This window comes from Antechinus flavipes, chromosome 5 (assembly GCF_016432865.1).
Source record: "Antechinus flavipes isolate AdamAnt ecotype Samford, QLD, Australia chromosome 5, AdamAnt_v2, whole genome shotgun sequence".
NCBI lineage: Eukaryota > Metazoa > Chordata > Mammalia > Dasyuromorphia > Dasyuridae > Antechinus > Antechinus flavipes.
Genome location: NC_067402.1, coordinates 239,476,450 through 239,495,032, shown reverse-complemented (window position 1 = coordinate 239,495,032; position 18,583 = coordinate 239,476,450). Strand labels below are relative to the sequence as shown.

Genomic DNA, 18,583 nt, shown 5'->3' with positions numbered 1-18,583 from the left:
GGTGTTAAAGTCCAAATCCTTTATCATCTCTTTCAAAGTCTTGTCTCCTTTCCTGGGGCCCAGTTAATTTTCTTAGAGGCCTATCTCTCTCCTTGGTTCTGAGAGTTTGAGCTCCTGCCCTCAGTCCTTTGTCTTCTCTGCTTCTGCCAGCTTCTTTTCTGTGACTCTCAGTCCCTGCTTATATACTTCACATTGAGAATAAGCCAACCATTATATCACTAGGAAACCGTTATTTGTTGTAGGATTAAATCAGTGCTAAACTAGATTTAACTATTGTCTCCTCAATTCCATTTAGTACCTTGTTTCAAGTTCTGGTCCATAACATCTCCCACTTTCTTTTGTTTTTAGAACATAGTGGGCCATGCTCTCCCTGACTTCTCAAGCAGGTGAGAACCCCAAAAAAGGAGGATGGCTTCCCGACTGCTCAAAAAAAGGATGAAAACACCATAAAAGGAGGTGATCCAGCCCTCCCTTACATCTCAGGAAGGGAGATGAAAACTGAAGGACAATGGCAAATCAAATCAGATTATTGGGTTTCTGAAGGGTCTCATTTGAGACAGGTATACATAAATCTATCAATATGGGAGGTATTACACATAATTATATAAATTACATAAGCACATAGTAACAGAAGCTAATAGTGATGTAACAAATAACATGAATGAACATGAGGATTTATACATGTCCATAAGTCCTAGAAATAGTCCAAAACCTATCTATTGTCCATTACTTCACATGTGTAGAGAATCCAATGATTCCTGCAAGTTTTGAAATCCTGAAATAGTCTCATCAACAGTTTTTCATCTCAGGGAATCCAATAATTCCTGCTGGTTTTGAAGTCCCACAATAGTCTTATCATGTCTCAGGGAATCCAATGATTCCTGCAGATTTTGAAGTTCTGCAACAGTCTTATCAACAATTTTTTATCTCAGGAAACCCAATGATCCCTGCCTGTTTTGAAGTTCTGTAACAGTCTCATCAGCCATGCTGTTTCAGTGTCAGATGTTTTTTTTGTTTTGAGGATTTTTTTCTCTTTTTCTGTCTCTCTCTGATGGACAAGGCAAATACAGCTCATTGGCACCCATCTGATTCCTTCTCCATCTATAGAAATACAAACAAACTCTTTCTCCCAAGTAGTTAACCTATCTAGTCGCCAGATCTCTCATCATCATTTGGCAATTACATTGAAGCTGCTTGCATTGAACACTGCCCTTCTGTAGGGTTAAAAAAAAAAAAAAGCTTGTATTCTCCCCAGTTATAATCCCTTTCTGCTATCTGATTGCTTCTCTGTTGATTGATCACTTCAGAGTCCTGAACTTCTAAAGATGTAACCTCGGCTGGCATCATGCCCCACCTGTCTTTTGTTTGAGATTTTGGAGCTGGGCTCTGCCTCTCATTTCCCTGGGTCAATCTACATTGTGAATCCCAGTAGAAGCCTCCACTGCATTTTGGACATAGGGTTCTGGGTCTTTTCTCACCCTGTCTTCTCAATCTATTTCTATACCTACATTGAGCTCTGAGATGTCCTACTTTCCCACATTGAAAGGAACTAGAAGTCCCTTGCCAAGAGGGACTCTGTCTTTCCATGTTCATCATAATCTGGGTATAATATGTAATTGTGCCCACTATGGCACAGTGTCTTATGATCTCCTTTAAAGGAATATCTTTGTATAGTGCCCATATAATTCTTTTGCTAACCTCATTAGCATTTCCTTATCTTATCATAATTCTTGTAGCTGCATTTTCTCCAATGGTTCTTGTGACAGCTGTTTGCAGACATCCCACAAAATCAGCAAAGGATTCATTGGGACCTTGCTCTATTTTTGTGAAGGCTTCCCCTTGATCTTTCACTGGGAGAGAATCCCATGCTTTTATTGCAGCATAGCAATTTGCTCATACACTGCTATGGGGTAATTAATCTGTGCTGAATTGTCTGTGTACTGACCTTCACCTGCTAGTTGGTGAAAGGTGACTTGTATATTGACTCCAGTTTGCCTATTTTGTTGGGCTTGTATCCTACATAATGCACTATATTTAGAAAGCCACAACAAGTTTTGTCCAGGTTCTAAACATGTCCTTGCTATGGATTTCCAATCACTAGGGGTTAAAATTTCATAAGCCAAATTCTCTAGTAACATCTTAACATAAGACAATGTAGCCCCATAAAGAGTGCAACCCTTTTTCAAATCCTTAATTTTTTCCAGATCAAAAAGAGTGCCTCCTTTGTTGACCTGAAGAGTCAAGCTCTTCAATCATAAGATATGCATTTATTAAATCAGATATATCCTGACCTTCTTTTTAAGCCTTAAGCAGTGCCTTTTGTAATTTTGTCATAGGCTGCTTCATAGGTGGTGTTGATTGTGTTACTGCCTCTTCCCCCTCCTTCTCCCTCCACCCGTGAAGGGTTAATTGAGGGGAGAGGAACATGGGATGGGGAATGTTCTGCTGTGAAGCACCACACTCAGAATTGTACTTAACTTCTTTCTTGTCTATTTCTTCACCCATTTCAACTAGTATATCTGGATTCTCCCCCTCCTGCTCTTTCTTCTTTTTTCTTATTCTAATAGTTATATAATTTCTTAAAGCCAGTTGTACTGTTATATGTATAAAGTGTTTCTTTGGAAATTGAGTCAGGTATATTATTGTTGTATTATTCACATAGTTGCTCTCCTACTAATTTCCACTCGTCTGGATCCAATTCTTTTACCTTAGAGAACCAAAGAGATATGTACTGTACTGTTTTGAAAAGTTCAATGTTACAATTAAACGTTGATTTTTTATCAGTCTGACCAAGCTTTCGACACATTTTCCTTTCGATGGAGAAATCTCCTTTCTAAACATCTGTGCCATTTTTGCTGGAATACTACTTGAGCCCTTAACAAAGTTTCCTTGTCTATTTTTGTACTCACCCTAATTTCTGGGTCATGGAGACTTTTCCACTGAACTCAGGATCATGTTAGCCTGATATTAGGATGCCAAAATGTAATGTTCTCTTTTGTTGGTTTGGTTTTCTTGGGGGTCTCTGGGAGGTGCCTTCATTTCAATTCAGAGTAATCACCACAAAAATCAGCCAGGTGTTAAAGTCCAAATCCTTTATCATCTCTTTCAAAGTCTTGTCTCCTTTCCTGGGGCCCAGTTAGCTTTCTTAGAGGCCTATCTCTCTCCTTGGTTCTGAGAGTTTGAGCTCCTGCCACCAGTCCTTTGTCTTCTCTGCCTCTGCCAGCTTCTTTTCTGTGGCTCTCAGTCCCTGCTTATATGATCTACATTGAGAATAAATCAACCATTATATCACTAGGAAACCATTATTTGTTGTAGGACTAAATCAATGTTAAACTAGATTTAACCATTGTCTCCTCAATTCCACTTAGTACCTTGTTTCAAGTTCTGGCCCATAACAGTCACTGAATTCTTTATATAAGCTTTTACAATTATGAGTGTGCCACAAGCAATAAAAACAGATAATGAACCTGAATATACTTCTAAATATTTTGCATCATTTTGTGCATAGTATCAAATTTTACATACCACTGGAATATCTTTTAATCCTCAAGGACAGGCAACATAGAGAGGAGAAACAGAGACATCAAAATGCTCCTCCAAAAACAAAAGAATGGGGAAGCTGCAGGTAATCTTAGAGAACTTCTAAATTTAGTTATCTATATCATTAATTTTTAAAATTTTTGATAAAGATGCATTGGCTCCAGCAGACAGGTTTCATAACCCCCCAGAAGGGCAGGGTCCAGTATGAGCAGCTCCACTATCTTTAGATAATCGCCAGGTGAAAGATCCATAAAATGGTGAATGGAAGGGACCAGATAGATTAACTGCTTGGGGGAGAGGTTGTGCTTGTATCTCTACAGATGGAGAAGGAATCAGACAGGTACCAACAAGCAGTATTCACCTTGTCCATCAGTAGAAAGACAGAAAAAGAGAAAAACCTTGAGCAAAGGAGAAAACTCAAGAAACATTGGGTGATTCCATTTCTGACTACATGTACAATGCACTGAAAAAGCATGACTTTTAATCCAATGTGTATGGCAATTGATTCATAATCATCAAAAATTGTTGATAAAACTGTTACAGGACTTTAAAACCAGCAGGAATCATTGGATTCTCTGAGACATGATGAGACTATTGCAGGGCTTCAAAACTTGCAGAAATCATTGGATTCTCTGACACATAAAGTAATGGACAATAGATTGGTTTTGAACTATCTCTTGGCTGCTAAAGGAGGTGTATGTGTGATTGTTATTTATATACTCTCCTTCTAGGACTTATGGAAATCTTTTACAATACCATGCTGATTCATATTGTTTGTTATATCACTATTTCCATGTTTAATTCATGTTTGTTACACCACCTTGAGCCTCTGCCAGCTGTGGGGAGAGCCATCACTACTAGCCTGTGTTATATTACTATGTACTTGTGTAATACTTCCCATGCTGATGGATTTATGTATACCTGTTCCAAGTGAGACCCTTCAAAAACCCACTATCAAAAGCTGGTTTGACTCCCCATTTCCCTATGGAGTTTTCACCTTCCTGAGACATCAGAGAGGGTATGATCATTCCCCCCTTTTTTATGTTCTCACTTCCCTTGGAAGACAAGGAGGGCGTGACCACCTATGTTCTAAAACAAAGGAAATTGGAAGATGTAGAGGGCAGAACTTTGGAGAAGTATATTTGAAACAAGGTGTTAACTCAGTGGAATTAATGAGACAATGATTCTCTAGATTACATGTACTTTGTACTTAGTATAGTTCTACAAGTTGACATCTATTCTACAAGATTGACACCTATGATGATGTAGTTATAATAGAGTATATGAGAACTAAGAGATCTGGGAGGGAAGATAGACTCAGAGACAGACAGAGAAGACAGAGGCCTGGAGGGGAGGGCGGAGGATAGACCATAGAGGGTGGAGTCTGGAGGCTGGAAACTGGAGGACAGAGGACAGAGAGGAGAGAGGACAGACTTGTGGTGGCTGATGTGTCTCCTTCACATCTCCATTAAGACCAAGGCCCATCTGAAGGCCCTCCAGAAAGCTAACCAGAACATTACACTTATTTATTTTGTGGTTTGATTTATCTAGTTCTGAGAGAGGAAGATTGAGATCTCCCACTATTATAGTTTTACTGTCTATTTCTTCTTACAACTCTCTTAATTTCTCCTTTAGGAATTCAAATGCTACACCGCTTGTGTGTATATATTTAATATTGGTATTACTTTATTATCTATAGTACCCATTAGCAAGATAAAGTTTTCTTCCTTATCTTTTTCAATTGGATCAATTTTTGCTTTTGCTTGATCTGAGATTAGAATGGCTACTCCTGTTTTTATTACTTCACCTGAAGCAAAATAGATTCTGCTCCAGTCTTTTACCTTTATTCTGTATGTATCACTCTGCTATAAATGTGTTTCCTGTAAACAATATATGATAGGATTCTGACTTTTCATCCAATCTGCTATCCACTTACACTTTATGGGAGAGTTCACTCCATTCACATTTATGATTAAAACTACTAATTCTGTATTTCCTGCCATCTTATTAACCCCAAATTATGTGTTTCTCTTTCCTTTTTTCCTTTTCCTTCCTCCCCCAATATTTTACTTATGAGTACCACTTGCCTCAGCAGCCCTCCCCCTTTAGAGTCCCTTTCCCTTTCTTATACCTTTCCCTTACTATTTGTTTTTGCTTCTATTTAGCCCACTCCTTAGCTATTCCTTTTTTCTCTCCCATTTTTCTGTAATGTGAGAGAAGTTTGTCTGTGAAACCAAATGTTTCTAATATTTTTTCTCTTTAAGCCAAATCTGATGCAAGGTTCTCAATGTTCATACACCTTCCTTTTTCCCCCTCAATTATATCAGGTTCCTTTGCCTCTTCATGAGATGTAATTTCCCTTATCTTACCTCCACTTTCCCCTTTTTCCAAGTACAATCCTCTTTTCATCTCTAGTTTCTTTTTTTATATTATAACAGTAAAATAAAATTATACATGCACTCTCTATGTATAACCATAACATAAATACGGTTCTCAAGAGGTCTTTTTGTGCTTCTTTTGAGTTCTATATAAACAATTTTTTTTTTGTTTAGCTCTGGTCTTTTCATCAGAAATTAATGTCATTGATTGTTCATCTTCTTCCCTGAAAGAAAATGCTCAATTTAGTATGGTAGTTAATTTCTGGCTGCATTGCAAGTTCCTTTCCCTTTTGGAATATCAGATTCCAGGTACTTCAGTCTTTTAAGGTGGAAACTGCTAGGTGCTGGGTAATTCTTATTTTGGCTCCTTGGTATTTTAATTATTTCTTTCTGTCTGCTTATAATATTTTTTCCTTGATCTGATAGTTCTGAAATTTAGCCACAATATTCCCTGGGGTTTAATTTTGGGGTCTCTTTCAGGAGGTGTTTGGTGAATTCTTTCAATGGCTGTTTTACTTTCTGATTCTATGACATCCAGGCAGTTCTCTTTAATGATTTCCTGAAAAATATTGTCTAGGCTCTTTTTTTTCATCATGGTTTTCAGGAAGTCCAATAATCCTTAGATTGTTTCTCCTAGATCTATTTTCCAGGTTAGTTATTTTCCCAAGTAGGTATTTTATATTTTTTTTCCTATTGTTTTTCTTTTTTTTTTTTGGTTTTGCTTGACTGATTCTTGATGTCTCATTGAGTCATTCATTTCCTTTTGTACAGTTCTGATTTTTAGTGAATTATTTTCTACATTTACTTTTTTTACTTCTTAATTGAATTTTTAAATTAGTTGTTTTGTTCTATGGATTTTTTCCGTATTTCACAAATTGTTTATAATGAATCATTTTCTTTTTTCATTTCACAAATTCTGTTTTTCTGGGGGTATTTTCTTTTTCCATTTTGTCAAATCTATCTTTTAATGAATTATATGTTTTTTTCCCATTTCACTAAGTTTATTTGGTAGTGAATTTTCTTCAGATAATTTCTGTGTTGCCTTTTCCAAACCCTTTTGCAAAATTTTCATTTCCTTTACTCATTTTTCTTGTAGCACTCTTTTAAGATCCTGTTTAATTTCTTCTAGGAGAACCTTGTGTGATGGGGACCAATTTATATCACCCTCCGGGGCTTCATCTGGACATGATCTGTTTTTAGTCTCCTCAGAGTTTGAAATCTGTCCTTCTCTTTCACCATAAAAACTATGTGTGGTCAGAGTTCTTTTTGTTTTTTTACTGATTTTTTTTTAAAAATTGAGATCTATTTTTAAGGCAAGGGAGGTTGTCCAAGCTCCCTCTACAAATGGCAGCAGTGGCTACACTGATTCCATGATGCTTCACTTCTGGTGGTAGGTGCCCAAGTCTTATGAAATTCTGGTGTTTCAAAGATCACTACTTACCTTTTGTGTTTGTGTTGGATGTTTTATAACTTCTTTGCTGATCTACTGGCTTACAACCAGGACAGAGTAGCCAACACTGCTATAGATTCCTCCCTGTAGATTCTCCAGCGTGCAAAACCCCCACCACTCCGGTCTGTGCTCAGCCTGCTTGTGCTTGGCCTTGATGCTCAAGTGAAACAAACTTTTTTTGGTGATCTTCGAAATTATCTTCTGCTGGTAACTTATTATTACTCTTTTCATTTATTTATTTATTTATTTATTTATTTATTTATTTATTTATTTATTATTTATTTATTTATTTATTATCTCTGCTAGAGATTAATATTCATGGATTCTGCCCATCCAGAACTAATTCAGAGGCTAGATTTTGTAATTGTGTAAAGGTTGTGGGAAAAGACCAGAAAGAAACATGTGTCCTTTCTTGCTATCTTGGCTTCACCCCTTTGAACCTTTATGAGTCTGCTTAACAAACTTTTGCAGCATAATAGAGCCTGATAGCCTTAGTACTGACATAACTTTCAAGTATCCAATGTCATTTTCATGTCATATTTAGGGCCTGGAGTAAAATTTGGTAGAAATGATTGAGTTTGAGATTATGTTTCATGTCTTCTAGTAAGATTTAAAAAGATACATTACATAATGATAGAGACATGGTCCAAAGGGAGTTCATGTGAGAAAGAAAATCCTCAGTCTTAGTGGACTACAAGTTCAATAGGAATTAACAGTGTGATGTGGAAGTCAAAAATACAAATGCTATATTAGAAAAAAAGTAGAGTATAGGACCTGGAATCAGAAAGACTAAATTTAAATGTGGCCTCAAGCACTTACTAGCTTGATCTTGAACCACTCCGGAATTGTATTTGTCTCAGTTTCCTCTTCAATAAAATGAGATGGAGAAAGAAATGACAAATCATTCCAGTATCTTTGCCTATGTGAGAAATGGTGGAAAGCTGAGTCTCCACAATGTTGCAAACTTTGAGGTAGTGTGGAATTGGGGTAGTACATCACTGACCAAGAGGTTTTCAGAAAATGAGAGGTTAAGGAAGATTAGGATTCACAGAACAATTAAATGATCAATAGAATCCTTGAGCAAACAAGGAATTGGGAGGCTAGGAAGGCACAGCTGAATTCAACCAATCAGAAAGGGTCTAGTGGTTTTTTAGAAAACCACAAACTTAAAATAATAGCTCATCCAGCCCAAACTAGTTGGGGTCAGTGACAGGACTTGACTAAATCACTACTTGACTAAATTGTGCTTAATAGGCTAATTGAACATTAAACAACACATCCCAGAGGAGTTTTCTGCCATTTTTGAACATGGGATGTATGATGGGGGGGAGGCATATTTTATACTTATAAAATGGATCAATCCTTTCTCTGAAGAGAGGGGCTGCATCACACAAGCAAGTATAAAGCTTCCCCCATTTCTATACTCAATGCTCCCTCTTCCTAAAAAGGAGTGGGGTTCACTTTTGGCCACAAACATTAAGACAATTCCTTAAGATTCTTCTTTAATAAATTTTTCTTGATATCTGATTTTCAGTATCAAGAGTGTTACTTCTAACACCACGAAAACTCCAAATTGGATCACGAAGTCCAATATGACTGAAATGACTGAACAACAAAAGAAAAAGAAATTGAACAAGCTATCAACAAGCTTCTAAAAAAAAAATTTCCAGGGCCAGTTGGATTAAAAATGAATTCTACATTTAAGGAATGTACTTAAATACCAATGTAAAAATTTTACATAAAGTACTAACAAAGAGATCACAGCAACATATCACAAAGATATGAGTTGGTGAGATTTTTACTAGGAATGCAGAACTAGTTCAACATTAGGAAAATTATCAGCACAATCAACCACATCAATAACAAAAACCATATAATTATATCAATAGATACAGAAAAACCTTTTCACAAAATACACAATTCATTCCTATTAAAAAGACTAGAACAAATGGGATTCAATGGAGATTTTCTTAAAATGATAAGTAGTATCGATCTAAAACCAAAAGCAAGTATTACCTATAATGAAGTTAACCTTGAAGCCGTCCCTGTAAGAACAGGAGTGAAGCAGGGATGTCCATTAATACTACTATTATTTAATATTGTGCTATAAATGCTAATTATATCAATAAGACAAGAAAAAGAAATAGAAGGAAATTTTTGAAGCAAGTTTCTCTGATAAATTCCTCATTACCAGATAAAAAGAGAACTAGGTCAATATTTATTTTTTAAGAGCTATCCCCTATTGATAAAGGGTGAAAGAATGCAAACAAGCCGTTTCAGGAGAAAAAAAAAGTCAAAGGTATCAATAGTCATATGAACAAATGCTTTAAATCACTATTGATTAGAATAATACAAATTAAAACTCAGAGATAACATCTTACCCCAGATTGGTTAATATGACAGAAAAGGCAAATAACAAATGCTGGTGAAGTTGTAGAAAACACTAAAGAAACTAATGCATACTCTTGGTGGAGGTATTAGCTAGTCCAACCCTTCTGAACAACAATTTGGAATTATGGCTAAAGGACTAAAAACCTGCATGCCTTTTGACCAAGCAATACTACCATTAGATCTATATCCCTAAAGAGATCAAAGAAAAAGAAAAGGGACCTATTAGTACAAAAATATTCATAGCAGTTCCTTTTTTTTGGTGGCAAATAATCAGAAACTAGGAGAATGCCCATAAATTGGAAAATACCTAAGCAAGTTGTGATATATGATTGTGATGACAAGCAAGGTAGTTTCAGAAAAATCTGAGAAGACTTGCATGCACTCATGCAAAGCAAAGTGAACTGAGCCAAAAGGACATTATATATTGTAAGAATATAATGTTAAGGATAAACAACCTTGAAAGACTTTTAACTACTCTGATCAAGAAAATGATCTAAGATAATTCCAAAGGACTAATGATGCTATCCTCCTCTAAAGTGAAAACTGATGAACTCTGAGTGGAATAAAATATTCTTAAAAAAAAAACAAAACACCTTTTGTTTTGTTTTATTTTGTTTGTTTTTTTTTTCTTTTACAACATGGTTAATATGAAAATGTTTCATATAGCCGTACATGTATATGTAAAACCAAATTGCTTGTCTTCTTAAGAAAAAGAGGTAAAAGAGAGAGAAAAAAATTAGAACTAAAAATTTTAAGAAATGATTATTTTAAAATTTACATATAACTGAGAATAATGAAATAAATCATAATAAAATTTTTAAAAATGTTTTTGTTCAGTCATTTCAGTCTTGTCTGATTTCTTGTGACCTATTTTTAAATTTTATTTTTCCCTCATTTTCACATATACATGAAGAATTTCCAACATTCATTTTTGTAAAATTTTGTGTTCCATTTTTTTCTTCCTCCCTAACCCCTATCCCAAGAAAGCAAATGATCTGTTATTTTCTTTGGGGTTTTCTGATACTGGCATGATTTGCCTTTTCCTTCTCCAGCTCATTTTACAGATGAGGAAACTCAGGCAAATAACCTTAAATGATTTACTCAGGGTCACATAGCTTGTAAATGTCTGAGGCCAGATTTAAAATCACAAAGATAAGTCTTCCTGCACTATCTCGCTGCCCCACCATCCCTCCATCCCCACAAAAAATAATATTGTCAAAAATGACTTCTTCAAGTTACAATGTATTCCCTGCCACTAAGATTTTTCAAGTGAAGTTTGAATGACTATTTGTCAGAAATATTAAAGCTCAGATTTCATGTCTTGGCCAGAAACTGGGCTAAATGGATTTAAAGTTCTCTTCCAGCTGTTTATTTTTCTGATTCTTTAATATTATGCATGAATGAACGAATGAATGGAATCATCTTCTTGCCACAAATATTCTTCCATCCAAACATTTATCAAAGCCTGCTTTATTCAAGACATGATGCTAGTTGTTGAATGAATTAGAAATATTCTAGATGTCATATACTAATAAAATTACTTCTCTCATTCAGAGATGTTTTAAAAGATTCACATATAGCATTCACTAGCAAGCTAAGCTGACTTAACAACTTAATGAAAATATGCACATACTTAAGATCAGACTAGGTTGGCATCTATAGCAATTACTTTACTGAAACACACTTCATCATGCATATTAGAAAGCAAGGTCAAACTTTTATATAATCCCATATAAATTTATTTTAGGGATTATAGTGAAGGTGTTTAAAGAGTATACATCTATAACACATTAGTACATAGATATAAATATCTCAAGACATAAATAATAAGTAGGACAGCAAAAGAATCCATTAGCTTCCTTAGATGCATACAACAAAGGATGCTACAGCAAGGTGAATCATTCAATTATATACACTATAAGATAGTCTTAACAAGTAATAGTATCAGTGAAGAATGTTTTTAAGATGAAAGGTTATATAGTTCAACAGTGAGTGAAACAGAGAAATGCTTCCTGGCTACAAATTGACAATTCCATGGAATCTCCTGAAGTTGGAAACTAGACTTCAGTACTAAGTCTGAGAGAGAGAAAAGATTCATATTTATTGTTTTTTATTCAATTGGTACTAGTGAGTAGTGACCTTACAATAGAAGCACTCAAGAGTCATGTTTTAGAGGGTCATTCTGGGAAATTCCTTATCAGTTTTACCTGAGGTAAAGAACAGTCTTACTTTCCATGCAAAGAATTGAAGTCAGGTATTTCTGTCCCAGGTATATGCAGGCAGGGGGATTCCATTGAAACAAACTAATAGTTAAAAAAAAAAAGTATATTTGAGCTACTAGAATTATTTTTAAAATCAGAACAAAAATGCCTGACTTCAGACCCAAGAATCCTGATCTGTCAATTTAATTAAAAATTCATGTAACACAATTATAACAGTATCAATTATTTTATCTAGTTTGTGTACTGTTCATTAAAAAAAAAAAAAACTATTAAAGCTACCCAGCAGGCTCTACTTTAATGAAATAGGTCTAATAATCACTGAAGAAAAACTTAGGTTTCAAACTCCTAAAGTCTGATGAAGTCAGTACTTTATTCTTACTGAGAAGCAATATATACCTTCTTTCTTCTAGTACTTGACCAAAAACGCTTTTGGTAATTAAAGCAGTAATAGGGTAAGGGGATAGAAAAAACTATTGCTTCCATAATCCAACATAGAACAGAAGTGGGGAGAAGAGCAAATTATCTTCAGGATGTATTGGAAGCAGAAAGGAATAGCTCCAGTCAAAAATTAGAAGCAATCAGTTAATGTTAGGATAAATAGGCTTATTAAGTTACATGAAGAAACTCAAAGATTCACGGTAGTAGATGTAATCTCCTTAGATACTGCAAAATTTCTACTTTCTCCCATTTTAAGAAAGTTTGATCCCTTTTGTGTATGTAGCTGAGTAATCCAAATATAAATGATTGAATAAAAAGCCCAAACCACTGTAATTAAAATTGAGGGGCTAACATGCTGAGCCACACAATACAGCAGAAACTTTATCTTTGGGGATCTCACACCTACATAGAGGTATGCCTTTCTTATTTCTGTGGAGAACTTTGAAGACAGGGCTCTCACAAATCAAGATCATTCCTTTTATCACTTTGGACAAAATGAAATTTTCTGTTTTGGGTGTCTAAAAATAGCTCCTGATCAAAAGACTACCAATTTTGCTGGAAAGGGGCCTCAGAGGCATTCTAGGCCAATCCTTTCCTCTTACAGATGAGGAAACTGATGCTGAACATCATACAAGTAGTAAGTGGGAGCTCCAGGATTTATGTACAAATCCTGTGACTACCAATTCAGCCATCTCTCTATTGCATGGAACTTTTTTCTTTTTCTACCTTTTTGATACCAAGTCATCAAAAAAGATGGAGCAGCAATGATGCTTGGGGAGTTAAGAAATTCTGTATTTGAATTCTGTCTCTGAAACATACAATCTATGTTATCTTGGGTGAACTGGCTAATCCAGAATTCCCAGGCAATTCTAAAGCAACAAATTCCAGAAGAACTTTGGAGGCACAGCAGCAGAAAAAGATATTCATTGGGAGACATATCAATAAAGTCATAGAATTAACATATTTGTATCTATGTCTATACACACGCAAATATATAAACATTATATATTATTTGTATGTATATGTACACATATGTATACATTTGTGTATAGATTTGCATATGTGTGCAAATATACGTGTGTGTGTGTGTGTGTGTGTGTGTGTGTGTGTGTATAATGTGTGTATAGTACCAGTCCTGGAATCAGGAAGATTCCTTTTACTGAGTTAAAATCTGGCCTCAGACATTTACCAGCTATGGTACCCTGGGCAAGTCAATTAACCTTCTTTGCCTCAGTTTCCTCACCTGTAAAACAATCTGGAGAAGGAAATAGCAAACCACTTCAGTATCTTTGCCAAGAAAATCCCAAGTAGGGCATGAAGACTCAGAAGTAACTGAAATGACTGAATAACAATAAGAACACACACACACACACACACACATATAATGTAATACATTTTTATTTATATATAGGTGTATGAGTGTATATATATATATATTATATATATATAATATACATATATACATATATATACACACAAATGCATGTGTGTTTATATATACATATGTGCATATGTGTGTGTGTGTGTGTGTGTGTACAAATAGATACACCTATGTATGTATTCTATGTATTCTTAATATAATCTGCAAAACAGGATACAGAATTCCTCATTATGATGGTGAGATAAGTGGTCACAAAGAAGCTCAACTCTCACATACTTCTATAGAAATTTTTAAAGTATGCCATATTTAATAATGATAAAGAAACTTAAAAGGAAATAAAGTAATGCTTCTTCATTCAACCCAGCAAAATTACAGCAAAAGAAAGCCAGAAGCCTATAGAAAATAAGAAGTGTCCCAGTAGGGAAGACACTTTCAGGACAGGTAAATAGGTCTGAAATGAACCAATATTCTGACCAGGGACATGAAAGAGATTGTTAGCCATGAGCTTATTCCGCTTTAACAGACAAGGTGTGTGTGTGGGGGGGGATATGCAAAACCAGAAATAAGGTGTGAAAAAATAGAGAACAAAGGGAGAAAATGATTATTTCTCACAGTTGGAGTATGAGAGAAAGACAGCATATAACATGGAGGATAGAAGGGAACAGTGATTTTCCTTATCTTACTATTATCTGAATCAGAAAAAGGCAAGTAGAATATTCTCTACCATCACTACCATATTCATGACTATGTTTATGAAAGAATTTAGTATGACAATACATTAAGCTGAATAGCAAACTAGAAGACAGAAAGAGAAAGAGAGGAGGATTTGGGGGGAAGAAAAGCATCAGGGAGGAATTAGATAACCTGATCAACTTGGAGAGAAGATTATAAGGAAGTAGAAAGAAAAATGGAAGAAATGAAGGAAGGAAGCTAGGAAGGAGGGAAGGATAGAGGGAGGGAGGAACAGAGAACTAGTGATTGAAGTCTGGGCTATGTAAAGAGAATGTATAAAAGAGGACACAAACAACTTCAACTATGTGTGTGTGTGTGTGTGTGTGTGTGTGTATACATACATATGTATATCTGAATATATATGCATATATATATATATGGATGTATATGTGTGTATATATATATATAGGTACCTTATTTTTTACTACCTCCTTTTTAAATATAAAGATGGATAAAAGGATAGAAATAGGAAAAAGTATAAGAGGATATGGTGAAGGAACATATACAATAAATAACTTAAATAAAAAAATATAAAAATATGTTGTTTACAAGAAAGGTCCTTGGACATAGAGATAGATTGCTACAAAAGTTGTTATGCTTCTTGAAAACAAGAGTGGCAATCATTATTTTAGACAATGGGGTGAATAGATGGGGTTTCAATAGTTTAACAGGGAAACTATGTTATGCTTAAAGAAGCCACACATAATATAAATACTTAACCTTTACAAAAGAAATATCTAGTATCACAGTCAATAACAAGAGGTATACATTAAATCTTTCTTATGTGTCAGGTACTGTTCAAAGCATTGCTCATTAAAAAAAAAAAAATGGCATGGTCCATGCTGCCAAGGAATTCACGTTCTAATAGAAGAGATAACAAATCATGAGAGACAAGACATACACAGTATAAATGGAAGAATTTAAATATGCAAAGTAAAAGTTAATCAAATTACAAGAAGAAATAGAACTAAAATTATAATAGTCTGGGACTTGTGGCTAGACAAGCTATTAAACAACAAACAAAAAAACAAAACAAACAAAAAAACAAAAAAACAAGAAAGAGATTAAGGATTTGAATAATATTTTATGAGAGTTAGATATGCTACATAGCTAAACAAAGGAAAATACATGTATCTTAGGTGTATTTAATACCTTAGTGAAAAACAACTACATTTTACTTAGTGAAGAATTTATGACCTTGTCAAGGGATAAAAATTAAATTATTAAATTAAATTATTTTAATTTTTTAATTAAAATTAAAATATTAAACACGTCCTTTATTTAGTAATTTGTGATAAAAACAACTATTCTCAATAAAAAGCTATTAGAAAGCATCCAAACTTAATGAGAGACTAAGTTTAATCGATTGGTTAAAGAATAAATCATCAATACAATAGATAATCTGATCAAAGAACATTATGAAAATTCAGCATACTACAATTTTTAGACTGCATCCAAATTGTGTACATGAAATGCTTGCAATGAAATCGTTATGAAAGCAAACCAAAAAATAAAAAGAAACAAAAAAACTGAAAAAAAAACCTTAAAATCAAAGTAGAAATGAAAATGTAAAGCAAAAAATAATGATAAAGAAAGCTAGATTGTAGGGAGACATTTTTAAATAGCAAATTTAAATAGTACATTAAATCATATTAGTTAATATGAACTAAACAAAAGAAAATCAAGTTTCTACCTTACAAAAAAAATAGTCCAATTTTTTTTTTTTTGCTCAATTACATACCTTGCCCAAAATGATAGCAGAGGAAAAAAAAAACCTTACAGGATAATACTTCTAAAGAATTTCTGCAAAAAAAAAAAAATTGACTAATATGTTAGCCAAGCAGCTATAACAACATTTAAGAAAATTATAGACTGTGATTAAGTTAAGCATATACAAAGAATGCAGGGTAAATGCATTATTAAGAAAATTGCAATCCCACTGTATTAATATAGTAAAAGATGCAAATAAGATTTTTGGTCAAAAAATTAATTTTTAACATTAAAAATAATAGGAATAAATGATTAAAAGATTAAAAGATACTGAGTAGCTATATAATATCAAAATGAATCATGATCTGTAATAAACCCCAGAATACTTTCCTATAAGATCAGAGGGGCAGCAAAGACATACAGTTTCATCACTATTAGTTAATAGAGTTCTAGAAATGTTAGATAAAGCAATAAGGCAAGAAAGAAGTTGAGAAAATAAGCACAAGCAAAGCGAAAACAAAATAATTACTTTTTAAAGATGACAAGATGTTTTACTTAGAAAACCCTAAAGAATCAACTAAAATTAAAAAGAAAAATCATTAACATTTGTAAAGCAGAATCATACAAAATAATTCCACAAAATCAAGAGACTTTTTATATATTACCAATAAAATCCAGACCAAAGGGGGAAAAAAAGAGAAATACCATTCAAAAAAAAAAAAAAACTACAGAATGTAAAGAATATTTGGGAATTCATCTATCAAAATATATACAGTACTTGTATTAAAACAACTATAACTACAAAACAAAAATGATGAACTTTGATAACTTGAGAAAGAGGGATTAATTGCTAATAGCTGAATCATGGTGACATAACACCTATAAAAGTCCCTAATTTATACATTCAATACCAAATTAATCAGTCTAACAAAGATTTATTTTACAGAACTAGAAAAAATAATAAAAGTGAAAATATAATGTGAATGGAAAGAACAAGCACTAAAAAATAAAAGTTTGGATAATTTCCAAAAACAAGCATGGCTCCAAAGAAAAGATATGAGAAGACTCCTCCACCCCACACCTTTACAGAGGTGGGGTGTCTACAAATTTGATGCAGTGAATATATTTTGAAATTTTTATGTTTTCATCAGTTATGCTAATTTTCTCTCTTTTTCCTTTTTATTTTTTTTTATTTTGCCTTTCCTTTTTTGACATATTAATCAGTGGAACAGAATAATTATACAAGATGCATTAGAAAATGAATGTAGTTGCACAGTATTATACTTGATAAATCTATAAGCTAATATAATGGCCTAATGATGTCAAGAAAAATTGCAAGGAAAAATGAGAAGTTGTATAACAGAACTTAGGTTCAACCCAAAAAATCAGTGTATTCCACAAAATAAGCTCCAAATAGATTCATGAACTAAAATAATGATAAAAGATCATATTAAATAAATTAGATGATCAGGAGGGAAAAAACTATTTATTACCATGAATAAGAGGAAAATTCTTCACAAAGGGGTAGGTAGGATCAAAAGAAATAAAAATAGGCAAATCTGAGTATAGAAAATTGCAAATGTTTTATGTAAAAGTTTTTTTTAAGTTATATCAATACAATTCATATTAGGAAAAATCAGTTGGGAAAAATATTTACCACAAATTTTTCTGATAAATTTCAAATGTTCAAGATACACAGGAAAATGACTCCAATATATAAAAAGAAGAGTTATTTTCCATCAGATAATGGATCAAAGGATCTGAACCAGCAGTTCTCAAAGGAAGAAATGCAAGCTATTAAAAATCACATAAAGATGTTCCAAATCATTGATACAAGAAGTTCAAATAAAAATAATTTTTAGTTTCTTTCCATATTCTATCAACTAGATTTTAGGGGATAGGAGAATACAAGAACACTAATCTACAATTGGTAGGTTTGTGAATTGATACAATCACTCTGCAAAACAATTATAGTCAAAATGTCAATGAATTGTAGCCTACCAGGTAAGATAAAAAAAAAAATCTCACTAAGTTTATATTCCCCCCCAAAAAAATTTTTTTAAAACAGGGAAAATTTTAGAAAATTTAGAAAAAAATATAGCAGCATTTTTGTAGCAGCAAAATTTTAGAAACTAGGGGCATACCCATAAATTAAGGATACTTCAAGCAAATTAGAACATTTGTATTGACAAGGAAAAGTATTTGTCCCTTTAGGAATGGGATGTATGTATGTATACAGACATATATAATATATATAATATATATGTATACATACATATATTTTAACATATATTTCACACATAGCTGATCCATGATTACATATGAAATTCTCATTTTTCAT

The 18,583-nt window shown here is 33.5% G+C and overlaps 1 protein-coding gene across 1 annotated transcript in view; it reads right to left on the bottom strand.

The window, feature by feature from the left end:
* Window positions 1-18,583, bottom strand: part of TRHDE (thyrotropin releasing hormone degrading enzyme) — a 621,602-nt gene that overhangs the window by 452,762 nt on the left and 150,257 nt on the right. The gene's annotated exons all lie outside the window — the stretch shown is intronic.